Source organism: Chlorocebus sabaeus, chromosome X, assembly GCF_047675955.1.
Source record: "Chlorocebus sabaeus isolate Y175 chromosome X, mChlSab1.0.hap1, whole genome shotgun sequence".
Classification (NCBI taxonomy): Eukaryota; Metazoa; Chordata; class Mammalia; order Primates; family Cercopithecidae; genus Chlorocebus; species Chlorocebus sabaeus.
In genome coordinates this window covers 37952408-37980213 of record NC_132933.1, presented here as the reverse complement: position 1 = coordinate 37980213, position 27806 = coordinate 37952408, and the positions used below count along the sequence as shown (strand labels likewise).

The following is a 27806-nucleotide window of genomic DNA, read 5'->3' as shown; positions in this document are numbered from 1 at the left end:
GCCTCAGCCTCCCAGTGCAAAGATTACAGGTATGAGCCAGTAAGCCAAGCCTCAAACTTTCTTTAAAACAGTTTAAAAATTCTTACTATGAAAGTTTTTTGGAAAAAAATCACATATTTAGTTAATTCCTTTCTAAGTCTCTAGTCTAATCAGAAATTTAGAAAAAGGATTAAGAACAGAATTTTATTATTATTATTATTATTATTATTATTATTATTAGAGACTTTGAGACTTGAGTCTCACTCTGTCACCCAGACTGGAGTGCAATGGTGCAATCTCGGCTCACTGTAACCTCTGCCTCCCGGGTTCTAGCAATTCTGCTGCCTCAGCCTCCCGAGTAGCTGAGATTACAGGCACCTACCACCAGGCTCAGCTAGTTTTTTGTACTTGTAGTAGAGACGGGGTTTCACCATGTCTCATCATGTTGGCCAGGCTGGTCTTGAACTCCTGACCTCAGGTGATCCACCCACCTCGGCCTCCCAAACTGCTGGGATTACAGGCATGAGCCACCATGCCCGGCCAAGAATTATTTTTAAGATGGAAAAATTGGAATCAATCTAAAGATGAAAAAAGAATGTTTAAAGAAATAATCCATGGTATATGCACATGACAATGTTACATAGCAATTTAAAATGGTTTTTTCAAGCACTTAATGGTGCTTAAAATGTTTCGGATACAAGGATGCTTTGAAAAGCAAGATATGGCATTTATACATAATATGATCCCAATTTTCTTTTAAAACATTTTTATATGCATATTAAAAAGCTGTAAATAAATAAATCAAAATGCTAAAAGCTGTTATCTATGGGTGTTAAGGTTTTTATTCTTCTTTTTAGTGATTATCTGTGCTATCAATTCTCTACAATGACCATATGTTACTCTAATAATCAGAAAATGCAATAAAAGGTATTTCAAAAGCCCCTCTGAAAACATAACATAAAAAAGGAAAAGTTGTCAACTTAATTAATTTATAGTTTGCAAGTGACAGAGAACACTCACCACTTATTTCTGTAGCAGGCACTGGAATCCATTTATGGAGTGCCAGTGACCTTATATTCTCAAGACAACTGCTTATCTGTCTCTCTAATTGGAAGAGGGGGATATGGAGAAAAGACAACAGTCTCTAGGAACAGATGTCTGAAGGGAGATAAACCAAGTATCAGGGTAAAGTAAAAAGAAAATTTTACTAACAATCCTTAGTCTAACTATATTCTAATTTAGAACTCTTAGCCCAAAACATTTCTCCTTATACAAACTGGTATACCAGTTGATCAACATAACTAACACCACTAATATTTTAAAAAATATATAGGAAGGGCTGTCCTGCATGAATTTAAATTTGCAATCATATGAGCAATGTAATTTCTTCCTTAAAAGTTAGATGATTGGATAGGGGTTAATTTTGATAATGAAAAGACTGAAAAAGAATATGACATATGCTGGATTACTTCACCCACCCTACCAAAGACCAACTTTGTATAAGAAAATACTAAAGAATCTTAGTCAGGCCTCCATATTAATTTTGTATTGGTAATGCTTGATAGAGAGATCACGGGACACAGATAATTCTAGTACACTAAGTTCTAGCTGAATACCCAACTAGAACCCAAATGTCTTCATATTAAAATCAGCATGGCAAATGGCCCCTTCTTGGTTGCTAGGCAAACAAAAACAAACTGGGGGTCACTTCAGGGAACCTGGGAGGAAGGCAGAGCCAAGGTTTTCTCCCAGGTCCATAGGAGGTCATGACTTGAGCATTCCCAAACTGAAAGAGGGAAATTATATTTGGTGAATTTCATTCTCCCTATTAAAAGGATAGGTTCAAAATTGAGAGATTTCATAGGTTGATGCACTATATCTAACTAATCAAATCTCTGCCCAGGGCTAGATATGCCAGCTGACAACTGGGTAGCCACTGTATACAACGTACATTGTAGCTGGATTAAGGCACTGAATGAAAGAACTAGCAAGGAATTAGCTAAGAACACTTTAGCAAAGATGAGTCTATTTTATTTAAACTTATCCTTTGGAAGTTAGCAAAAGAAAGGAGAGACTAACAGCACACGTGGAAAGGCAGATATTGTAAGGATCTTGTGAAGTGTGAGGAGGAGCGTTACTTAAATAACAGAAGAGAATGGGTGAAAGAGCCCTGAAGATAGATTTTTGCCTACTATCAATTCCGTAGACATTTATTGAGCCAGGCATTGTGTCGGTCCTGGAGATACATGGAAAAGGGCCTTTCCTTAAAGATTTCATGGTCTAACAGGGCACAGTGACTCATACCCATAATCCCAGCACTTTGGGAGGCAGGGGTATAAGGATCACTTGAGCCTAGGAGTTGGAGACCAGCCTGGTCAATACGGTGAGACCCTGTCTCTAGAAAAAAAAAAAAAAATTAGTCGGTGTGTGGTGCACACCTGTAGTCCCAGCTACTCAGGAGGCTAAGGTGGGAGGATCGCTTGAGCTTAGGAAGTCAAGGCTGCAGTGAGCTGCGATTGAGCCAGCGCACTCCAGCCTGGGTGACAGAGCGATACCTTGCCTAAAAATAAAAGAAAAATGGATAAAGATTTCATGGTCTAGTGGGGAAGATAGATATGTGAATTACAAAGTATAGTCAAGTCCTACATACTGGTAAAAACTCTGGCAGACAATTCAGTCTCTTCATCTTTCTTCAAACATTTATTTGCTCTATTGTATACCTGGGACTTAGAAACTACAGATACAAAGACCAGTATGATAGGGTCACTGCCCTTAAGGAGGTTATTGTAGTCTAGGTGGGGAAATAGACATATCAACAATGGCAATGGCAACAAAATGCTATGAACACTAGGTATAAGATGTTATGAGACTGAGCTCAGTGGCTCAAGCCACCACTTTGTGAGGCCAAGGAGAGAGGATGGCTTCAGCCCAGGAGGTCAAGACTGTAGCGAGCTGTGATCATGCCATGGCAATCCAGCCTGGCCTACACTGTCTCTTAAAAAAAAAAAAAAAAAAAGTCACGAGACTCTTAGCTATCCATAGTTACGCTTGGCCTCACCTGTGCAACTTTCTTAATGGGGAGAGAGAGAGATCTCTTTGGGAACTCAGATTGGCCTTATGGTGGCCTCTCTTTCTTTGAGGGGCACAACAGGTCCTGGATGATGGGGGGGAAAAGATGTTATGAGAATGCAGACCTAGACGCATTAGCTTTGCCTGGAAGGGTTAGATAAATCATCTCCAAGGATATGCCATTTGATGTGGGACTTGAAGAATAGTTAGGTATCTGCTAGATTAAAAAGGAATGTGAGAGCAGGCCTCAGAGAGGAACAGAGGGTAAATGATGAGTTACTGTTTACCAATACTATGTGCCAGGCACTGTATTAGGTGGTTTATATGTTATATTTTATCCTTCATTCAATAACAATTTATTGAGCATGTGCTATATCCCTAGCACTATGTTGAGGTGCCAGTTGTCTGAATTTTCCCATGAGGATACCAAGGCACACAGAGATGAAGTGACTTTTCCAAAGCCACACAGATAGTAAGAGATAGAGACAGATTTAAACCAAATTTTGACTCTCTCCTAAACACACATGTTTTCAATTCCACTCTCCCAAGCTGGATTATATAGGTATACAGGCAAATTTGGGAAATAATGAAATATCTGGTGTGGCTAGAATATATAAGGGAATGTGGGAGTTGAGGGAGGGGTGAAGAGCAGCTGCAGAAAATCTGTGGAATGTTTCACTAATTTGCATGTTAATGTTTCAATATCTGATCATTTGCATTTGATTTCAGAAAAAGAAATAATTTCTTTTTTCCTGCCTTTCTGAGAAGATCCTGGAATAGGTACAATAACAACTTAAGTTTTTAAAAACTTATGACCCAATAATGTGGACGGGGTAAAACAAAACAAAACAAAAAGGAATTAAAATTGATTATCAATGCAATCATTTTTTACTTGTAATTACTTTAAAACATCATAAGTCATGAATATTTATCATCTTGCTTTCCAGACAATATACTAGGACCCAACCAATGATTAGAGAACAGCTGTCTGAAGCAAATATGCAGAAGAGTACCAAACAAAAAAGACAGCTTTCATGTTGGATCATAACTATATTGTGTTTGGAGAGTTCCATGTTTTCTTATTCCAGAAAACATTGCCAAAATCTGCCTATACCTTGAAAACCCATTACCTATGAAATTAAATCTTGTTAAATGATCTATAAATGTGTTGAGTAGTGTTACAAAATAAAAGGAAGTGTTTTGCAATTAAGATTGAATTGTTGAGCAGTACAAACCAACAGTCATTTCATGATATTTCTTTTCTTTTTTTAAGTAGGTGTCTCAGGCCAGGCATGGTAGCTTATGCCTGTAATCCTAACACTTTGGAAAGCTGAGGTGGGTGGATCACTGGAGGCCAGGAGTTTAAGACCAGCCTGGCCAACATGGTGAAACCCTGTCTCTACTAAAAATACAAAAAATTAGCCAGGTGTGGTGGCGCAAGCCTGTAATCCTGTCTACTGGGGAGGCTGAGGCACGAGAATCATTTGAAACTGGGAGGCAGAGGTGGCAGTGAGTCGAGATCGCATCACTGCTCTCCAGCCTGAGCTTCAGAGCGAGACTCTGTCTCACAAAAAAAAAAAGGAAGGAAGGAAGGACAAAAGGAAGGAAGGAAGGAAGGAAGGGAGGGAAGGAGGGATGAAGGAAGAGAGAGAAGAAAAGAAAGAAAGAAAGAAAGAAAGAAAGAAAGAAAGAAAGAAAGAAAGAAAGAAAGAAAGAAAGAAAGAGAAAGAGAGACAGAGAGAAGGAAGGAAGGAAGGAAGGAAGGAAGGAAGGAAGGAAGGAAGGAAGGAAGGAAGGAAGGAAGGAAAGAAGGGAGGAAGGGAGGGAGGGAAGAAGGGAAGGAGGGAGGGAGGGAGGGAGGGAGAGTCTTGCTCTGTCACCCAGGCTGGAGTGCAGTGGCTCAATGACAGCTCACTGTAGCCTCCAATTTCTAGGCTTGAGGGATTCTCCTGCCTCAGTCTCCCGAGTAACTGGGACTACAGGTGTGCACCACCATGCCCTGCTAATTTTTTAAATTGTTTATAGTGACAGGGGTCTCGTTTTCCTGCCCAGGCTGGTTTTGAATGCCAGGCTTCAAGCAATCTTTCCCCTCCACCTCCCAAAGTGTTGGGATTACAGGCATGAGCCACCTACTGGCCTCCTGGTATTTCTATAAAGCCTTCAGGGCAGTAATTGAAATTACCTATTTTAGGGATCCTGGAAAAGAATTGTACCTTGCACTGAGATTTAAGATGTTGGTTTTAAGTTTGTAGATGTTACTGTTTAAGCAAATAGTTTCCATGGAGTACCAAAACATTACAATTAATTTAATGGTTTATAATAGGAATAAGTGAAAATATAGAAATTAGCTATGAGCATAGCACTTTGACTTTATATAATTTTAAATAATTTAAAAACTGTGTATTTCTTGAATTTATATAATACTTTACGCTTTCATACAGTTATAAATTATGTATCAGTTTCCCTTTTAGAAATGAAACTCATATTTCTAATTATTTATAAAATGCTATAAGGCATTTGGAACAAATTACAGTACTACTGATAAGCATTCACTTAGCCCAATTTTCTGACCTGCACTTTGGAGGCTGAGCTGTTCCAAATCTTCAGAGCATTTTCCTTCCTCCACAAAAAAAAAAAAAAGGTTGATATAAATGTTAATGAAGGTATTGATTCATTTTGAAAAATAATATATTTAATTCAAAATGGAAAACAAGGCACAGGAAAGATCTTAATGTTCTGAATCATTTCTGGTTAAAAAAATACATATTACTATTTTAAATACTGCAAGACAAATTCAAAAGACGAAAGAATCCTTGACAACTGGTTCTCATCTTGCACATCCATTCTGTGCATCTGGGGAGCTCCAATACATAAGCATATGTTGCTGGGGGCTAGGAGAGGCTGGTATTTACATTCAGATTTAAAGGAAGTATTGCCAACCCTTTGCAATCTGTTACCTATGCTTCTCTCATTTGTGGGATTTCTCTTCTGTAAAAGCTGAAATTCACACTAATCCAGAGAGATTATGCCATTTTAATGAGCAGTACCTGCTTTGATGAAGGTAAAAAAGAAATTGGAAAGCTTTTTAAAAAGCTGCAATTTATTTATCAGCTTTGATGAAGAGAAAAGAAAGGATCTATTCCTTTAACAGAAAAAAAAAGGATCATGTATACTCAAAGATCAGGTAAGGGAGAAAGGAGACTTAAGGAAGCAAAGTAAATGAAGCCTTTCCATTGTGTGGCAGAATTACCTGACAAGGGACCTCTTTGCAGACACTGAATTGTTCCTAATGATGTGAACAATTTACCCCAGCCTCCCAAGGAATAATACAGTGACTTTCATGTCTCTTAGAATCAGAGTTATTAATTAGGGAGCAGGTTCAAGGAGCAGCTCAAATAAAGAATCTTTGCATTCTGTGATCTGTCTGAGGTACTGTCTCAAAACTAACAAATCCTCTCTCTGCTGAGGTGCTATTCAGATTTTGTCTTACCTTGCATCCTCATCACCCCCTTATCTTGGATTAGATCCTTAAAGCTTGGATTTTTCATTTCCTTTGGTTGACAAGGTTCCTGAACTTGGTCAGTCCAGTACTGGCCCTATACTTCTGCGTAGGTGCAAGACTTTGAAACACTTACACCCTACTGAGCCAGTACCCTATTGTTGACGTCACTTCTGTAGAAAACTAACAGCTGAAAGGGACTCCACCCTACTACATGACATCCGTTATGGAAATGTCTCTGAAGTGCATCATTATGTAGCACATTTGCAAAGCCACATTTAAAACGGAAATACATAAAAAGAAAATTATAATCCTCAAAAGGCCACCTGCTAAAGTGACTTTATAAAAGGACTTGAAAAAAAAAAAAGATTAGGGAAAGTCAATTTGCTGTTGCAGGGCTCAGTTTTACTCATCTGTACTGTGAGGGGAGTGGTCTATAATATTCCCTCTAATACAAATATCCCATGGTTTTAATTATCAAATTATTTTACTTTTAAAATTTGATGCTTCAAAAGACCCTAAATTAAGTAAAATTGAATGAACTGTCAGCCATATGCTTTGGGTGTTTTTCTTTTTATAGCACATTAAATTTAGAATACATTTAATTGGTTTAAAATTACCCCCTCTGAAATGGTTTATGTGACCCATAATTCAGAGTTTATCAGGTAGAATAAGTTGGGCTATAATCATGTATTTTCTTTAAAAAATTAGATAAATTGGCCGGTCACAGTGGCTCACATCTGTAATCCCAGCACTTTGGGAGGCTGAGGCAGGCGGATCACTTGAGGCCAGGAGTTCGAGACCAGCCTGGGAGACATGGTGAAACCCTGTCTCTGCTAAAAATACAAAAATCATTAGTCCAGGCACGGTGGCTCATGCCTGTAATTCCAACACTGAGAGGCCGAGGTGGGTAGATCACCTGAGGTCAGGATTTCGAGACCAGCCTGGACAACATGGTGAAACTCTATCTCTACCAAAAATACAAAAATTAGCCAGACGTGGTGGTGCGTGCCTATAATCCCAGCTACTCTGGAGGCTGAAGCAGGAAAATCGCTTGAACCTGGGAGGTGGAGGTTGCAATGAGCTGAGATCGTGCCCCTCAACCCCAGCGTGGACAATAGAGCAAAACTCCATCTCAAAAAAAAAAAAAAAAAAAGCGAAAATTGGATATATTAAGCCTGCCTTTTAATACCATCTTCTACTATTTTCTCATACTATATATTCTAATACAATATCTTCTAATACTATCATCTAGGTAATTAGGTTTCAACATATGAATTTTGGGGGGACATAAACATTCAGACCATATCATGTAATAAAACATACGTGCTTATCTCAGAGATTTATCACCAGCGAGCTAACCATTTTTTCAAGGAAGTGAGAAGAAAGGTGCAATCATTAATAGTGTTCCTTTGCCTTATTTTATTTAGATAAAAGTACAGTGAATGCTTCCTGTAAAATCCTTTGGTTCTAATCACAAACTGTAGCGTCAGACAAGAGATGGAATCATCCCACACACTCACACATCTCAGCTCCTGCATTACTAGCAAAATGGTCTTGGGCAAAAGTTACTTATTCCTTAAATCTTAGTTTTCTCATATGAAAATGGGAAAAATAATGCTTTCGTTAATGAGTTAGTTATTAGCATTAAAGAGATCATGTATATAAAGTTTCTAGTACAAGGCCTAGAAGAAGCTCAGTAAGTAGTAGCTATAGTAGTTGCCATTTTATTCCTCCTCACTCCCTCCCACCCGCAAATTTGGCCATTGTGATTTCAAATTTGAAAGGCGAAAAAGAAGAGAGAGTAGACAGCCATCCCATCAGTTGCTTGGTATGAAACATTGTGAAGACCTAAGATTGTAATAATGAAAGAGTGCTAATTTCAATCTGTTTCGTATCATCAGTTATAAACCAACTCCTAAATACCTCTTTGAGAACACGGCTCCATCCAGATGCCAAGATAATATTGGAGCAAGCACAGTAATCCAGACAGGGGTCCACAGACTACAGCCTGACGACCCAAACTGTTGTTGTCTGTTCTTGTAAGTTTTACTGGCACACCACCATGCCTGTTTGTTCGTTTGTTTGTTTGTTTCTGAGACAGAGTCTTGCTCTGTCGCCAGGCTGGAGTGCAGTGGCGTGATCTCAGCTCACCTCACTGCAACCTCCACCTCCAGAGTTCAAGCGATTCTCCTGCCGTAGTTGGGATTACAGGCACGTGCCACCACGCCCAGCTAATTTTTTTGGATTTTTAGTAGAGACGGGGTTTCACCATGTTGGCCAGGATGATCTCCATCTCCTGACCTCGTGATCTGCCCACCTCGGCCTCCCAAAGTGCTGGGATTACAGGCATGAGCCACTGCGCCGGGCCTTATTTATTTTTTAATTTATTTATTTTGAGATGGAGTCTGGCTCTGTTGCCCAGGCTGGTGTGCAGTGGCGCAGTCTCAGCTCACTGCAACCTCCACCTCCCGGGTTCAAGTGATTCTCGTGCCTCAGCCTTCCAAGTAGCTGGGACTACAGGAATGTGCCACCATGCCTGGCTAATTTTTTAATTTTTATTTTTATTTTATATTTGTTTTTGAGACAGAGCCTTGCTCTGTCGCCCAGGCTTGAGTTCAGTGCTGCAATCTAGGCTCACTGCAACCTCCACCTCCTGGGTTTAAATGATTCTTGTGTCATAGCCTCCAGAATAGCTGGGACTACAGGTGCAAGACACCAGGTCCGGCTAATTTTTTGTATGTGTAGTAGAGACGGGGTTTCACCATGTTAGCCAGGCTGGCCTCGAACTCCTGGCCTCAAGTGATCCGCCTCCCTCAGCCTCCCAAAGTGCTGGGAATACAGGCATGAACCACCACACTCGGCTGTTTGTTTGTTTGTTTGTTTTTGAGATGGAGTCTTGCTCTGTTGCCCAGGGAGGAGTGCAATGGCACGATTTCGGCTCACTGCAACCTCTGCCTCCCGGGTTCAAGCGATTCTCCTGTCTCAGCCTCCTGAGTAGCTGGGATTACAGGCATGCACCACCATGCCCTGCTAATTTTTGTATTTTTAGTAGAGGAGGGATATTGCCATGTTGGCCAGGCTGATCTTGAAATCCTGACCTCAGGTGATCCATCCACCTCGACCTCCCACAGTGCTGGGATTACAGGCATGAGCCACCTGCCTAGCCTGTTTATTTATTTTTTATGGTTGCTTCCACAATACAACAGCAGAGTTGAGTAGTTGCAACAGATACTGTATGGCTCGTATGCAAAAATATTTACACTCTGGCCCTTTACAGGCAAAGTTTGCTAACTTCTGACTTAGCATAATCTTAGGCATATGATCTCATTTCAAGTGGCGTCCTTTCCAAAGGACTCCCAAATATTTAAAACTTTTTATAAAGCCTTAATTAAGCAGTTTTAGGCCTACTCTATTCCAACCACCAAATGGGATTTAAGCTATGATAATGTTGCACAGTTTATGAAAGGAAATGCCTCCCTGAATGAAAAACTTTACGTTCTATTTTCACCCTTGTTCAGATGAATCCATGGTATTGATAAAGAAAAAAACAGTGAAAACATTATTGGTTCTGAATTACCGAAGAGATGTGTGTTGATTCAGAATGAAACTTCTTATCTTCAAACCTTCTGTGGCACTTCCTAAGGAACTTCTTGGTTACTTAAACCAAATGTGCAATTATCTTTATAACTGCAAGTATTTATGAAAACTGTGGCATGATTTAAATACCTCGACCAATTTAGTCATATGGTAATTCAAACCTTTTTAAAAGTATCAAAAAAAGCATCTTTTACTGCCTAGGTTCTGTTTCTGGCTTATTTGATTTGTTTAAATGTTTTTTTGTAATGTTTAATTTACATCTCCTTTGTAGTTAGTTAAAGCACTACGTTCTTCTTTCAGTGACAGTGACAAAAATGGGATCATGCTAACCAAGAAGTGGATGAATTTATCTCCCAAGGCCCTTTTGATTGCATGAGTTTAGTTTCTTCTCTGCAATTACAGATCCTTTAATATCATATCCTCATTAGTATGGTTCTCAGCCTAATTCTGTCAATCTTCTCTTTTTGAATAGCAGCTATATAGAGATACGTTAAATCAAACTAAAATTTTGCCTGAGAAAGTCTTTGTACTTGTATACTTGAATTCTTAAGTATAAACTGCAACCTAACTTGGTAGGTAAGCAAACTGAAAACCTAATTTAGGAGTAGGCTTCTATAACAATAGCTGAGTCTCAGCCAATCACAGCCGCCATACTTCAACAACCACTCACAGGCAGCCAGCTAGCTGTTCAAACCCTTCTCAAATAAGGCAAAGGCCCTGCTGTTTCTGTACTCGCTTCTGTATTCTGTATGTTATTTTCCTGTTTCTGTCCATAAATCTTCTCTGACCATGGGGGAGCCCCAGAATCTCTGAATCTGTTCTGATTCTGGGGGCTAGCTAATTCTCTAATTGTTTTTGTTTTTCTTGCTCAGTTAAATTCTGTTAATTTTAACTTGCCTAAAGTAACAGATCTAACTTGCATATCATATAGTTCACCAATTAAAATGTACAATTCAATAGTTTTAAATTTATTCATAATAGTTATGCAACCATCACTACAGTCTATTTTCGAATATTTTCATTACCCCAAAAAGGAACCCCACTAGCAGTCACTCCTCATTTCCCTCCAATTGCCCATACCCCCAGTCCTAGGCAACCACTAATCTACTTTCTGTCTCTATGGATTTTCCCTTTTTGTACATTTTATATAAATGGAATCATACAATATGTGGTCTTTTGTTACTGGCCTCTTTCACTTAGCATAATGTTTTCAAGGTTCAACCATGGTGTCACACTGTCAATCTCTTTTTAAAGTCATTATTTTGCATACTTAGTAGATACAGACCCAAATATTTAACTATAAGCATTCTTGGTAAAATAAACAGTTATAGCATTTAAAAATCTGATTATATTCTCTCTCTTTCTCTCTCTCTCTCTCACACACACACACATAATGCAGGCACACACTCGTAAATTCACCAAAATTTGGCCTTACATATTCAGAAATCAATTAAACACAATAGATTGGGCATGACTGTTTCTTTAGAAGTCTGGCTACTACTGTGGAAGATTATGGATAATCCTTATAAATTTTGAAATGTGTGCTACAATTTATTCTGAAGGGTTGTTTGTATATGTTTAAAAGACTTTTTAAATAGGAAGCCTCCAATATTTCAAATTACATTCTAATAAAGGTTGAGGTTGAATACTTCACTGAAAAGAAAGCTTTATAGCCCAGACACACAAAATGATAACATCCAGTTGTATATCTGAGCTAGTGCACTCACCTACCTTAAATTCTCTGTAAGTTACAGGCACGTTATTAATAATACTTCCTTAAAAGCAAAATGTGATATGTGCCAATTAATTTTGTAAATCTCATTGAGGGAGGGATTATTATGGCTCTAACTAAAGTAACTGTCAAAATTACTGTAACCTGGCCAGGCAAGGTGACTCATGCCTGTAATGCCAGCACTTTGGGAGATGGGTGGATCACCTGATATCAGGAGTTTGAGACCAGACTGGCCAACATGATGAAACCCAGTCTCTACTAAAATACAAAAAGTTAACCTGGCGTGGTGGCGCACCTGTAATCCCATCTACTCAGGAGGCCCAAGAATGGATTGTACCCAGGAGTTGGAAGGTTGCAGTGAGCCAAGATTGCATCATTGCACTCCAGTCTGGGCAACAGAGCAAGACTTCATCTCAGAAAAAAAAAAAAAAAAAAAATTACTATAACTAAAAGCAAGACTTTCTGTAACTTGCAGTTTAATTAATGTGAGACAAGAAAGATTCACAAATCTTTTCTTTTATTTTCTTTCCCTCCTTCCCTCTCTCCCTCTCTCTCTCCTTCTCTTTCTCTCTCTCTCTTCCTCTCTTTTCTTTCTTTTTCTTTCTTTACTTTATTTATTATACTTTAAGTTCTAGGGTACATGTGCACAACGTGCAGGTTTGTTACATATGTATACATGTGCCATGTTGGTGTGCTGCACCTGTTAACTCTACATTTACATTAGGTATATCTCCTAATGCTATCCCTCCCCTCTCCCTCGACCCCACGACAGGCCCTGGTGTGTGATGTTCCCCTCTCTCTTTTCTTTTCTTTCTTTCCTTTCTTCCTTCTGCTTCCCTCCTTCCCTCCCTCCCTCCCTTCTTTCCTTCCTTCCTTCCTTCCTTCCTCCCTCCCTCCCTTCCTTCCTCCCTCCCTCCCTCCCTTCCTTCCTCCCTGCCTTCCTTCCTTCTTTTCTTTCCTTCTTTCAACAGGGTCTTACTCTGTTGTCCGGGCTGGAGTTCAGTGGTGATATCATAGCTCACTGCAGCCTCAACCTCCCAGCCTCAAGTGATCCTCCAACTTCAGCCTCCCAAGTAGCTGGAACTACAAGCATGTACTACCACCATGTACGTCGAATTTTTGTATTTTTTTGTAGAAAGTGGGTTTTGTGATGTTGCCCAGGCTGGTCTCAAATTCCTGGGCTCAAGAGATCTACCCACCTCAGCTTCTGAAAGTGCTGGGATTACAGGCATGAGCCCGGCCCACAAGTCTTTTTAATCACTAAAGTAAGTATAACAAATATATTTTATCTTTTAAAAAGATTACATTAATGAGATCCCAAGCAATCTTCCTTCCCATTGATGTTATCACTGCACCTTTGTGGCAGGCAAATCCTCAGTTTTTCTTTTCCAGATAAGGAAGTAGAAGCCTGGAAAGAAAGCCCAAACTCAGAAACTCACCTAAAGCTGTCCTATTTAAATAAGGTTTAGCTTGGTTGGGTGCGGTGGCTCAGGCCCGTAATCCCAGTAGTTTGGGAGGCCCAGGCAGGTGGATCACTTGAGCCCAGGCATTCAAGTCCAGCCTAGACAGCATGGCAAAACTCCATCTCTACAAAAAAAAAAAAATTGGTCGGGTGTGGTGGCACAAGCCTGTAGTCCCAGCTGCTTGGGAGACTGAGGTGGGAGAATAACCTGAGCCTGGGAAATTGAGGCTTCAGCGAGCCATGATCGTGCCACTGCACTCCAACCTGGGTGACAGAGCGAGACCCTGCCAAAAAAAAAAAAAAGTATTGCCATACATAGTGAACTGTAACCTAAATAGATGTGTAAACACACTGTAACCCTTACTTGTAAAAGTTACTGAGTTTTGGCCAATCAAAGGCAGCCAACTGTTCAAACTGAGTTCAAATAAAGCAAATGCCAAGCTATAACCAATCCAGCTGTTGCTGTACCCCACTTCCATTTTCTGTATGTCACTTTTTTCTGTCCATAAATTCTCTCTGAACATGTGGCAGCACCAGAGTGTCTCTGCACCTAGTCTGGTTTGGGGTGGCTGCCCCATTGTTCATTGCTCAATTAAACTACGTTAAATTTAATTTGTGTGAAGTTCTTCTTTTACCACTTCCTAGGAATAAAAATGGTTTTCATTTCTACTTACCTATATCAAGTCTTACCCATCTTTTTCAAGCCTAGCTCAAGTTCCATTGCACAAAGGATGCCTTCTATAACTGCTTTAGCCCTATTACTCTCATTCTTTTCAGCCTACGTACGGTACTTCTTATATATTCTATCTTGAATTGTTTTCTCTTTCAGTTATGTGGACTTTGATCTTGAATTGAATATTGATCTTGAATTTGAATATTAGACTATTAATTCATTGTGGTTTGAGACCATACTTTTTCTATGTTGCTTATAATAGTTATCTGATTGATTAATTAGATATTTAACAGCCAGAAAATTGGGGGGGGCGTGACACTTTAATTTTGAGCATTTCCAGTGATGATAATGACCTTTATTAAATCTATATATTATAAAGTCCATACTGATTAAATATGTCCTAATCTTATTAAAGATACTTCAATTGATGTTTTGTCTTTTTTTTGTTTTTTCTTATTCTCAGATACTGATAATTATTATTTTTTTTACAAGTGAATATCTGAAATAACCTTGGACATGTCAGAGTAATTTCTTTATGTGAATGTGCGTGTAAGATAGTTGGCCTGCATTAGCAAACATTCAGATTCATAATAACCTTTAGGTTTGAAAAATATTTGACAATTGCCTATTCACTATTAATATTCATGTGCTATATATGTGTACATTTTGAGCTGGAAACATAAAAACAATTCACTAATAAACAGTGGTAATAACTGTTCAAATCTGTATCCTATGGGTCAAAAAAAAATTAAGAATTGTCCAGGTCTTTCAAGATTTCCTCTATGCCAAATATTTTAAATATAAGAGAAACCTTTAAAATCATACTTAATTTTAATAAAAATGTCATCTCACAGCATACTGAATAAAAAGAGGGATTAGGATCAATCCAAGAACCTAAAATATCACAACATGGAATAGAATTATCCATGAATTAAAAAGATGATTTAAAAAAAGGATAATTCCTTGAAAATAATCTGATAAAATAAAATACAATTAATTAAAACAAATTAGTACACAATTGTACATTTAGAGACTGAGAAAACAATTAGGTGTGTTAGAAAAATGATTTAGTATTGAATTGATCAAGATTCTTTAAGTTATTCCTGACATATAATGTTTGTGCAGCAAAATCATATTTTAATAGACTACAGAAAGGAGGTTTTAAAAAAATTGATAAAAATTATCCTGGGCAGGACGAGGAAAAAGAAGAAAAAAATAAAGTAAAATAAAATAAAAAATGGATAAAAAGTTCAAGCCAGTGGTCGAGCATGGTGGCTCACGTCTATAATCCCAGCACTTTGGGAGGCCGAGGTAGGTGGATCACCTGAGGTCAGGAGTTTGAGAGGAGCCTGACCAACATGGTGAAACCCCATCTCTATTGACAAAACAAAAATTAGCCAGGTGTGGTGGCAGGTGCCTATAGTACCAGCTACCTGGGAGGCTGAGGCAGGAGAATCGCTTGAACCCGGGAGACAGAGGTTGCAATGAGCTCAGACTGCGCCATTGTACTCCAGCCTGGGTGACAAGAGTGAAACTCTGTCTCAAGAGAAAAAAAATAAGTTCAAGCCAGCAATGACATGTTAAGAATAAAAAATTAAAAATGGATAAAAGAGGAAACTGACAACTTTAGGAAAATTTCAGGGAAAAATTTAGACTATGTACACATAATACTTTGTGAACTAGACTGGGGAGAGTGTTGGTGTTGGGCAGAACAATAGGAAAAACAGCAAGAAAAAGGGGGATGTGCATATCAAAGGAGGAAAGAAAGGTAGTTTGGATAGACAAAAAACCTAAGAGGGATATTGGAGCCTTTCTATGATATCAACGGAGGACAGGAAGAATAAATGGTTTTCAAAATTTTGCGATATTGACTTTAAGTGATTTATTACAAAGGCATTAGGATTGAAAATTGGAAATGGAAGAAAAGGTAAAAACTCTTAGGTTATTGATTCACAAGGTCTGTTAGAGTCCTATATATATTAATAGCTTTTTGTTGCTGTTGTTTAACAAGAATAGACTCATAAAATAACCATTAGTTCAACAAACATTTACTGAACTCCTATGTGTCAAGAACTACGCAAGTCACTGTCAAAATGAATTAAAGCCTATAAGCAGGTGGAGGGAACCCGACAAACATCTGTGCAGGTTTTTTGATATAGATAAGAAAACGATCAACTTTGGGTTACTTGTGAATGATCCTCTGTGAGGTAAACTGATTGTGTGAAAGATTATAAAGAAATGTTGTTTAAGAGCTTTGAGCCTGGGCTCCTTTCTTCCAGCAAAATGCTAAACTTTGAAAAGGTCCTTTAGATTCTGGGCTACACAAAGGTAGCTTAGTTACATCAAACTGGCTGGCTATCTTAATAGTACTCATTAAGATGGAGTTCTACCTGGATTATACAGTAGAGCTTGTTAAACAGGAATCTCAACTAGCATCCAAATAGGTGCTTCTGTGTTTAGGGAGTGTTTTATCTGTTGGAAGGTTACTGACGCAATGAGAACTAATGCCATCAGCTAGGTACTCTGCAGCTTTGAAACTATGGACTATTGCATTTCGATTAAAATGACATTTCTTGACTGAATTCCGACATCCTCAGTGGTAGTGGTGAATGAACACTTTTATCAAAGTATAGATTCTATTAAGCTTTTTAAAAAATTTATTAATTTTTTTTGTAGAGATGAGGTCTTGCTCTGTTGTCCAGGCTGGTCTTGAACTCCTGGTCTCATGCAATCCTCCCACCGCACAGCCTCCCAAAGTGCTGGATTACAGGCGTAAGCTACCCCACTCGGCCCTATGTAAGCTTTTTTGAATAAAAAACAGGAACCATAAATAGCATATACATAGGATTCTTAATATTTTTACTTTAAATTCTAGAATTTGAAAAATAAACTAAAATTGAATACAACATAATTGAGACAAATATATCTGCACTGGAAAATTTAGCTTAGAGAGTCCCTTCATGCTATTGCTCAGTCTGTAATTTTAAGTTTAAGAGCAGGTGGAAGCTCTTCAGCGGTGACTGACAGACACCATAAAAGGTAGAAAACTGAAGGAGCCTATTTCCTGTATCTAAAAATTTTTTGTGAAGAATTCCAGAAGTCACACCAAACCTTGGGCCAATTACTGAATGCTAGAAATCTCATTTGGGAGCTTACTGTAAATGTGTGTGGCAACACACTCACTCCATGTTCAATCCGACGCCAACATGTTGAAATCAGTATTTTTGTCCTGACCCAAACCTGAACCAGTAGAAAATCTCCCATAACAGAAATTCAATGTTTGTGAAAGCATGATTGCCCTCTCATTTCTTTTTCACCTTCCTGTGCCTTTCATAAGTTCTTCCAGTTCGTTAATCATTAATTAATATTTAACAAGGCTTTTTCCTAGTGCCAAGTCCTCTGCTAGTCTAGCCTTTAGGCAATATACGAACTCCCCAAGTTCTTCCCTTTTAAGAAGCCTTGGCACTCACTACAGATTAATTTCTCTAAGGAAATTCATAATGGCAGACGAAATAGGGGTTCCTTTTCAAGAACATTCAATTTTAAAGCGTTTCAGCATTTTTTCCTGGTATATGTAAAATGTGACTTAATTGAACTAATTTTAAATGTTGACAGAACTTTCCAAGCACACATTTCCTGAACAAAATGGTTACAACTGGAACAGGAAAGGGCTTACACTTTTTCCTTCTACAGCTATCCCACAAGTCAGTCTCTTGACCTGCCCCTGCAGAATCCCTCAAACTCTGGCTCTCTGAGTTGATTTTGGATCTACGATGAGCCATAGGTTTGGAATGCAGATAACCTCCACGTGTATTAATGAAAGAGGTCAGCTATGACGTAGAAGCCATCTCCTGGGCAGAGAAGGAGAAGAAATGGCAGTCTGGGGAGCAGTAACATGTCTCCAGGTTTTCTCTGGTGAAAGGAGACTGATGAGAATTGATACCCATTTCTGGTCAAAAGAGTGGAACCAAGGTACTTCCAACCACCTCCTCTCACCCCTCTCTGCATGGACAAACATACCAGACAGGTGATGTGGGCTAACAATTTACTTGGCATGAGGCCAAAGGCTTGAGCCCTGCCCTGCCCATATTCTTCTCCTTTGACTTCTTAAGGAAAGGAATGATTGCTGATGTTTCCCTCTGCGCCCTTTGACACCTGGACTGATTGTTGTAGATGTAATTAGGAATGTTCCCCAACATGCCGTTATTCTTCTCACGATTCTGGGAGAAACTGTACCCCTCCCCCATAGACTTATATAGGTGGCATTCAAATTCTCGTTCCCAACTTTTTCATATTTTTATTAATCCCATAAGATTTTGTGAATACGTACTCCGAGCCAGGCACGTTGGACTTCTAACTTCTTCTTAGCCCAAGTAGGAAGGGGAGACTCAGGCGCTGGGGACCATTCTCCTCTCCCTGCTGCAGAGTTGCAGTCCCTATCCCTCCTGGGTGCCCATCCCCGTGCCTATTTTCCTGGATCCCCACCCAGTTGATGTGACAGGCTCGTGGCCCAATCCCCTTCCTGGTTCCCAGGCCGACTGCTAGCACCACCCGAGCCAATGGCGGCGGCCGAGGGGCGGAGGGGGCTGGCAGGAGGGGAGGGAGCGCTGGCTTTAGAACCAGAGCCGCAAAGATTCCGAGGTGCAGAAGTTGTCTGAGTGCGTTGGTCGGAGGCAGTCGGGCCAGACCCAGGACTCTGCGACTTTACGTAAGTGCTTTGTAGGCGCCGGCGGGCACTAGGGGAGCGGGTTTCCTGGGCGTGGGCAGGAGTGGTCCTGGGGAGAGCATCTCGATTAAGCTCAGCAGGAACGTGCCTCGCACCGCGGGGCGGGGGTTGGGGGAGAGGGAGGTCGGAGAAATTTCAGTTGGAGCCCTCGGGTGCCCGGGCGATCGGTCGCAACCGAAATGGGTGTGGGAGTGACGGGGAGTTTCCCTACCAGCACCCGCCGCAAACACGTTTTCTGCTGTTCACTGTATTAAGTGGTGCTTTCTTACTAGTTACTCTTAACTTGTTGCCAGTCTTGGGCTGGAGTGCTAGACGCCAACCCTTGTCCTGATTCCCCTCCGCGGCTGCGGCCCCGAAGTGGAAAAGCAGCGCACAACTTCCCTCTGTCGTCCTTCTCCAGCTACTGCCATCCCCCCTCCCCTCCCGCCCGGACTCAGGAAATCCCGGAGCCAGCAGCTTGCTACTCCTCCAGCCCCCACAGGCCAGCCTCGGGTGACCTGGCTGGCTTAAGCTGACCCTAGGGCTCTGGAGAGGCGGGGCCGTGGCTGAAGGAAGGAACGAGGTTTGGGTTGCCTGCCTTCTGCTTGCTTCCCTCGTCCTTAGTGAGGGCGTCGCGATCGCACCTCCTCTCCCTATGAGTAAGCACTTTTTTTTCCTTTCAGTAGGAGAACATCTTTGGGCCAGTAGGGCAGTACCTTTCCGCTCTCCCCTGTCCCCACATCCCCTGTCCTTTTTTCAGCTCCTTTGGCTCTGCGGCCCCAGGCGCGCGGTCGGGGCGGCGGCAGTCCGGGACCTCTCCAACTCTTGGAGAGGGAGAGCCGAAGGGGCGACGGGAGGGAGGTAATATGCCCCCTCCCCCGACTTTCCCCGCACAGCTGCACTTGCCTGTGTTTACTTTTCTCCACCCGCAGTACTTAAGCGCTCTAATGAGAAGCCCGGGGACGCCGACCACCCCCGCCCTGGCTTCTCGCCAGTCCCAAAGTTGCTGCCGCCGTCGCTACTCCAATGTGCTGGCGGTTCCGACCGCCGGGCTCCGGGACGTAAGATGATCCCAGCCCGGGAGGTGGAGTGGGGGTTAATGGCATCTGACTCTAGCCTTATGCGATGCTCCTTGCCTTTCACCTGAGCAGCACGATATCCCCATTGGTGCAGAAGGTTGAGCTTTTGCAAAAGGTTGAGCTTGGAACTAAGTGGGTTGGAGAGCCTCACCATTTAGCATCAGACAGACGGGATGCTGGGAGCGCCCGGCCTGTTAAGAGGGATGGGGAGGAGGGAAGGGAGCCTGGCTAACAGTAGGTAGAAAATGTAGGGAAAAGTAAAAATTATTGAAGAGCAAGCACTTACTCCACTTTGCAGGATGTCACAATGGACTGGGGAGCCTAAACTTGATCCTCGAGATGCAGTTTATGGTGAATTCCAGCTAAGTGGCTGGAGCCCCACACATACCAATTGGAATCACGTGCCCCAAGTCTCTGATGTGATGGTCACATGACGTCTTTTTACTTTAAAGCTGGAATGTGATGGTTGAGGCCCATATTCCAAAAACCACCTCTACGTTTGGAAAAAAAGGTGGGGAGAAGTGTGAACTAGCTTCTAATCAAGGAATTCTACTAGGATTTTGGATGAGGGGACCAGAAAGGGAATTTGGTGCTCAGCTTTTATCCAAAACAAAAACAGGAGCTGTTTTTAAAATAAGGGATTGAAATATATGTGAGTTGGGACATATATCTCCTCTGTTCTTCAATCTCATGGTTTTTCTAAATTTAAAAAACATCTTATTAATTATTTTCTAGGGAAGTCATCCTTTTACTCATGCCCCATTTTGTCCCTGAATGCTAGATTTGAAGCTATATCCCACAAGATGGTGTTAAAAAGTAAGGCTCTGTTCATCTTCCTTGGTCTGGCCTATATTTTAATTAGACTGTTCCCTATTTTAGACATCTACTTAAAGGTGGTAGATAACCTCTTGACTAAAATTAACCAGTTATTTTTGGTTTTGAATTAATTAGATTAGAAATCATGCACAAAAACAGTGGACAGTAAATTTGATACATCGAGTTGGTTGGGTTTTTGCCTGTCAGTGGTTTGGTAGAATAATGAGAGGACACTGAAACGACTTTCCCATATTGACCTACACCCGCCCAAGTGACCCAAGTTAAGGTTCCTGCTGGGAAAACGTGGCAATTTGGCTATTTAGATTATATATTACAGAGTATAGAAGAGGAGCCTCTGAGGTCAGGAGTTTAAAAGCTTTGCTTATCTGGAAAGAAAAGAAAGAAAGAGAGAGAGAGACGAAGGGAGGGAGGGAGGGAGGGAGGGAGAGAGGAAGGGAGGGAGGGAGGGAGGGAGGAAGGAAGGAAGGAAGGAAGGAAGGAAGGAAGGAAGGAAGGAAGGAAGGAAGGAAGGGAGGGAGGGAGGGAGGGAGGGAGGGAGGGAGGAAGGACGGACCTGGTTGATGCGTATTCAGCCTTGGAAACAACCAAGGCAGAAGATATTTAAGAGATTCTGACTTTGTATTCTTTTGCCAAAAACCCTTTGTCTCCTGCAGCAGCCTCTGACTGCAGCACTCCATTTTCTTGCTGTTCATCCGTTTCTGAGCCCGAAAACTAGAACAACCTTAAAGCACATAGTTCTGATCCCAAGGCTAGCTTTGTGGCACAGATTAGCTGGAAATGGATTTAAGGTGCACCTGAGTTACTAGAGTTAACTACACTGGTAGATAGACCCCTCTAGTGGAAGTGAGGTGATAATATAATTTTAGATTGAAATAATAAATGTTTAACTTCAAAAAAAGCGAGTTATTACCACTCAACTAGGTTAAAGTGGTAGGGGGATAAGTTCTTTTTTAAGTATTGTGAAATCATGTCCAAACAGAATCATTGCTAGGCTGTATTCCACAGCTTTTCATTGTCTTGGGATGCCTACTCATTGAACACCACCCCCCAATATTGCTGACTTCCTTTTTTGGTGGTATGATCTAATGAGCCCAAATTTTTATTAAAATTAGGGGGCTGGGAGTAAAATTCTTAATTTTTACTGTTAGATCTAGCAGATAGCAGCCCCTTACTTTACCTGAGGTGGGGAGCTATTAATAAGTAAATGACGCTTTGCCTTGACTTAATACAGACGATCAACATTGAAGTCCAAAGTCTCTAGTCTGATGTAACCATTTAGATTCAATTGATAAAAATGACTAGGCTTATGGCATTTTGGGTAGAAGGATTAATTGTAACTAGTGAGTAATAATTTGGGTGAAATTAAGCCTCTTCTACAAGTGATTACACGCACATTAGACTTTGACTGTGACTATTTATACTGGCAGAATGTCAGTATCCAGGGCACTACCAGAAACCCACTGAGATTTTTCTCCCAGGCGAACAGAAACCTGTTACTGAAAAGGGCAGCTTTGCCATGGTGCTTGAGCACCAAAGTGGTTCTTTTTGGTGACACTGAGAGGGTACAAGAAGAAAGTCCATTTGCCATTATCCCATATTATGTTTTAGGCATTATTTCTACTTGGATTTTCATGAAATGTACTGACAGTGTTCTTAGCACATATGATAAATTCATGACTTTGCTATTGTGTTTGGTCTAGCATAATCTATGTGGAATGTATAAGCTGAACTGTTTGTTTCTTTTTTGCTGTTTGGTACAGATTCCGAAAGTAGCTGGTATAAAATAAAATTTGAAAATGAATATCTCTCGATACATGACAACATGGGGTATCTGTTTTTAGAATTATGTTGTCTTTGGTCATATGACAATTTTTCTTTTGGTGAAGAGTGATCCAGAAGGCAAAATTTTTGATCTGTGAAAATAATACAACTCATTTAGAAGAAGTCAGCTGGGTCATGTTTTGAGTCTGTATTATTCTAGACAGTGATATACCACACAATGTATATTCAGTGTGTTGGAGGTTTCAAAGCTTTTTTGATACATTGCAATGTTGGAAGCTTTTTTATATACCAGTGGTCATGACTAGCTGATTTTAGTTATGAGAGTGCTTTGGTTAAAGTTATGGAAACAGTCTAATCGTGAAATGTCAGTCTTAGGAGAAGATCTGATCATACTTGGGCCAATTTATTTTAGTTATGGAGGTGAGACAATTTCAAAAGATTCATGATAAATGTAATAATACCAAATTTTGCCTTAGTCTTGACACTTGAAAGATAAATATTAGTAAGTATAAACTGTTTTAGGGATGAAGAAGCATTGTTAGTATATGAAAATGAAAATACTAATTTCGTTGAACTTGCCCTCAGAGGAACTAGGTTCTAGATAGGACTCTGCCATTGACTCATAATTTGACCTTCAGAAAGTCATTTAAAATTATTATATTGATAGCTAATTGAGTACATACATGTGCCAGACACCATTCATGCTTTTGTTTATAAAAAGAGAGGGTTGCTCAAGCTTTTTGGTTTGCTGGGTTTTATTTTTTCAAATATTCATAATCTGGCTTATTTCAGTTATCAGTTGACTTTTCAAACTTTGACGCAATTGCATTGATCCAAGCTAAATACTTTGTTGGCAAATTGATGACTATTCAGGAAACTGATCATCAGTGGGTTATTCCATGACTAATGTTAGTTCTTTAAAATAAAGAGGTGCCATTTATATAATTCCTTGACAGCGATTTTTGGTGCATTAAGCCTACTGATTTTATAATATGAGAAACCTTACATTTTCTTAAAAGTTTAGAAATGTATTTGATAATAAGGGTGGTAGTGTTGTTTATTGGAAAAGCATTGAGCATAGAATTTAGGGTCTTTTAGTCCTTTGCAGTCTGGACAAATAGATTATCTTAAGTAAATCATTGAAATTTTCTGTGATCATATCTGGGTTTCACTTTATTTTTAAGCCATGTGATTTCAATCTACGTATTTCACAGGCATGGTGAAAGGATAAGTGAGAAACGTGAAGCTTTGGCTTTTAAGTAGACAGGTGCTATATAAATTCAAAGTACTGCAGCAGTATATCATAGAAACACTAAAGCTTTAACAAGAGTTTATAGAAATGGCAGGGTTCTCATCGCGTAAGTCTTGCCACATTTTTCTTTGTCTGTAAAAGTTCTCCAGCCATCCAATTTTTACAAGCAAAGGAAAAATAAAGCCAGACATATTATAATGAAAAATAAGAGAATAGGTTGATAACAACAGAATAAAAACGTACATGTGATACTTTCTTCTTCTTCTTTTTTTTTTTTTTTTTTTTTTTTTTTTTTTTTTTTTTTTTGAGATGGAGTCTCGCTCTGTCGCCCAGGCTGGAATGCAATGGCGTGATCTCGGCTTACTGCAGCCTCTGCCTCCCGGGTTCAAGTGATTCTCGTGCCTCAGTCTCCTGAGTACCTGGGATTACAGGCGCGTACCACCACGCCCGGCTAACTTTCGTATTTTTAGTAGAAACAAGCTTTCACCATGTTGGTCAGGCTGGTCTAGAACTCCTGACCTTGTGATCTGTCCGCCTTGGCCTCCCAGAGTGCTGGGATTACAGGCATGAGCTACCGCGCTCAGCCCATGTGATACTTTCTTCTATTTCTTACCTCAAATATTGTGCAAAATGGCCCGTTAAAGCCTTTAATTGGATGGTGTTTTTCCCCTTTTTAACTAACTACTGAGTAGAATTTTGGTCTTCAATGGTAATTGTTACAGAGTCCATTGGCTTACCACACCTCATTTTTAGTTTTGTGATTGCCCAAAATGGGAGGTTTCATGTAAAAAACCTCATAAAAAATCAAATTTTTCCTCCTCATAATTGCAGTCAAAAGGAGGACAACATGCAGGTATGGGAAACTGCATAGTGGAAGAGAGAATCTATACATTTAAGTAGCATGCCATGAATAACACAGAAAATGGCCTGGCACGGTGGCTCACAGCTGTCATCCCAACAGTTTGGGAGGCCGAGGTGGGTGGATCACTTCAGGCCAGGAGACCAGCCTAGCCAAAGTGGTGAAACCCCGTCTACTAAAATACAAAAAATTAGCCAAGCACGGTGGAATGGGCTTGTAGTCCCAGCTACCCGAGAGGCTGAGGTGGGAGGATTGCTTGAGCCTGGGAGGCAGAGGTTGCAGTGAGCCGAAATCGCGCCATTGCACTCCAAGCCTGGGCGACCGAATGAGACCCCGTCTCAAAAGAAAAAAAAAAAAAAAAAGAAACCAGAAAATGCGGGAAGTTAAGTTGAAAAATTAACACCCTCAAAGCTATTAACTTGGATTTTCTTTTCTTTTCTTCTTTTTTTTGTTTTTTGAGTCAGCTTTTCACTCTGTCGCCCGTTCATACTCTGTCCAGTTCATTGAAAATACAAGTCTGATTCCCATAAGCTGTGATATTCATACACACACATGAGTATATATACACTTATGTGTGCATATGTATATTATATAAAGTTTTATGTGATATATAAATATAATATAAAGTTTTTACTTTCTGTAAAATAAAATTTGTTAGGGCCATATAATAGTTTTGAATATTCATATTATTGTGTTTCGCATTATAAACCCTAATTACATGGTGTTGCACTCAGATTGATATTCTGCTGTTGACACTGAAAATAATGCTTTCATTCATAGATGAATGTAATTTTCAAGCTTTTTTCCTGTATTTCTTAACTTGCTTGAATGTTCCCATTTTTGCCATTTCTTATTATTCATTTTAACATTTTGGGGCTTGTGTTTCACATCAGGAAGAATTACCATTATAGGGTGCAAAGAATTTGCTCAGAGGTGAAAATGATACGAAATTGTCCCTAGGGCACATCCTATTGCTATAATATTCAATACGTATGAATTAATCTACTGGGAAAGTGTCTTATGTAGTGTGTACTTTAAAGATGTTTTCAATTACTTTGCTTTGGATTAGAAAAATTCAAGGTAAGTATAATTTAAAATGCTTATATTTTTATGTTTATTTTATGTGTAGAAAGAGACATCTTTAAAAATTGGAATAACACTATATCCCATTCTTTTCATTTATTACATTATAAACATGTTTCCAAGTGATCAAATATTTTTAAAAATGTTTAAAATCAAAAAAAGTTTAAAATCACTGCACTATATTTTATATAATGACTATTTCATAATTTATTTCACTAATTCCAAGTTGTTGGACATTTGTTTCCATATCTTATAGATAATGCTTCAGTAAGCATTCTTGATCGAACATGATTTTGCACTCTGTCATTATTTCTTAGAAGAGAAGTCACCAAGATTGTTTTAAAGATGAATTCCTTTGATAGTCTCTGAAATTTAAATATTGGCTTAAACAAAAAGATAGCCTTGATTTCAGCAGCATTTAAAAAAAGAAGGCTGGGTGTGGTCGCTCAGTTCTGGAATCCCAACACTTTGGGAGGCCAAGGCAGGCAGATCACTTGAGGTCAGGAGTTCAAGACCAGCCTGGCCAACATGGCAAAACTCCATTTGTACTAAAAATACAAAAGAATTAGCTGAGCATGGTGGCGCATGCCTGTAATCCCAGCTACTCCGGAGGCTGAAGCAGGAGAATCACTTGAACCCAGGAGGTGGAGGTTGCAGTGAGCCAAGATTACACCACTGCACTCCAGCCTGGACAACAGAGCAAGACTCTGTTTCAAAAAAGAAAGAAAAGAAAAGGCCATTCTTTATATAGTGTATTGTATCATATGTGACTCTAAACTGGAACTTGTTTAGGTAAAGTATATGTCTTGGAAGTATTTTTGTTTTCTCTGATCTAGTTAGCAGGTGCAAAGCAGGATGAGGTAGAATCCTGTGCCATGTACAATCATAGGAAGTTCTGTTTTTTGAAACGGAACTGTTAATGGGGGAAGGGAGACACGTTTGTTTTTAAGAAGCCTTTATGTTTCATATTATTATAAAACTCAGTTCAAGTATACAAAGCTTATTTGTGCCCATGAGCATTCAGTATCCTAAAGAAATATTTAATCCTGTTGTTGGCTAAATGACTATTTGCTGATATGCCCTTTTATCTCAGGCTATTAGTTTCTTAAGGTACTTTGATATTACTCAATAAACTACAGTTAAACTAAGAGTTTTACATTTCATTCAGGTTGCTTAAATAATATAACTAAACATAGATCCAATAGTAGTAAAAATTCTGATGTCGACACTTAATTTGTGCCTGTTTTCAGTATATGGAGATTCCTTACATTACAAGCACTTGAATTCACAAATATTTTGTGTATTTAAATGGCTCATTGTCCATTACATATCCCTCCTGAAACTTAACCCATGCCATTTCACAGATCCTTCCCTGGTGTTTTTCTCTTTCCTCCAGTTCACTAGCCTCACTCACCAAGGACTTTGTTGGTCTGGTAATTCCATTATGACCCAGAAGTGACTTGGAATGTTCCTCTGACCTAACAACACTTTCTCACTACCTTTCTTTTCTTTTCAGGAGGATCATGTACATGCTATGTTGCATAGTCAGAATGGATTTTAGCATAAAGTATGGGTTCCAATAGCTCTCGCATTTTATTTATTTATTTGTTTGTTTATTTATTTATTTATTTTGAGACAGAGCCTCACTCTGTTGCCCTGGGTGGAGTGCAGTGGCACAATCACGGCTCACTGCAACCTCCATCCCCCAGGTTCAAGCGATTCTTTTGCCTCAGCCTCATGAGTAGCTGGGATTACAGGCTCCTGCAACCACGCCCGGCTAATTTTTGTATTTTTAGTAGAGATGAGGTTTCACCATCTTGGCCAGGCTGGTCTTGAACTCCTGACCTCGTGCTCCACCTGCCTCGGCCTCCCAAAGTGCTGAGATTATAGGTATGAGCCACCACACCCGGGCCAGCTCTCCCGTTTTATATCTCTGTGGCATTGAGGAGATCTCTTAACTCTTTTGAACCTCAATTTCCCCATGTAGAAAATGAAGATAATCCACTCACTTTTCACTTTGTTCTTATAATTATATGAGAACACTTATAAAGCAACTAGCATGTGTTAGGTGCTCAATAAGTATTTTCAATTACAGGTTGATTAATGTTGCCTTAGATGATTTTTGTCAGGTATCTATATCTACCTCTTTTTCTCTAATTTGAGCACCTTCCCTTTTTTTTTTTTTTTTGACAGTC

At 39.8% G+C, this 27806-nt stretch overlaps 1 protein-coding gene, 1 long non-coding RNA gene and 1 other non-coding gene across 8 annotated transcripts in view; 2 read left to right on the top strand and 1 right to left on the bottom strand.

The window, feature by feature from the left end:
- LOC103247414 (uncharacterized) overlaps positions 1-18577 on the bottom strand; it is a 33194-nt gene extending 14617 nt beyond the window's left edge. Inside the window, exons 1-3 of one of the 4 annotated variants that reach the window (XR_012091913.1) lie at positions 18345-18577; positions 13319-13466; positions 5620-5668 (exon numbers count right to left, since the gene is read on the bottom strand). This is a non-coding gene — a long non-coding RNA (uncharacterized lncRNA). The remainder of the gene's footprint in view (positions 1-5619; positions 5669-13318; positions 13467-18344) is intronic. The other 3 variants (XR_005237481.2, XR_012091914.1, XR_005237483.2) reach the window with 3 other exon arrangements.
- Positions 3002-3132, top strand: LOC119621005 (small nucleolar RNA SNORA64/SNORA10 family). The gene has a single exon (XR_005237543.1). It is a non-coding gene; the product is annotated as a small nucleolar RNA SNORA64/SNORA10 family (small nucleolar RNA).
- Positions 18578-18614: 37 nt separating the features above from the next.
- Positions 18615-27806, top strand: part of PLS3 (plastin 3) — an 87293-nt gene continuing 78101 nt past the window's right edge. Inside the window, exon 1 of one of the 3 annotated variants that reach the window (XM_008019540.3) lies at positions 18615-18722. The gene's annotated coding sequence lies outside the window, so the exon portion shown is untranslated. Of the gene's footprint in view, positions 18723-19339; positions 19379-27806 lie in introns of those variants that run through there. The other 2 variants (XM_008019542.3, XM_037989071.2) reach the window with 2 other exon arrangements.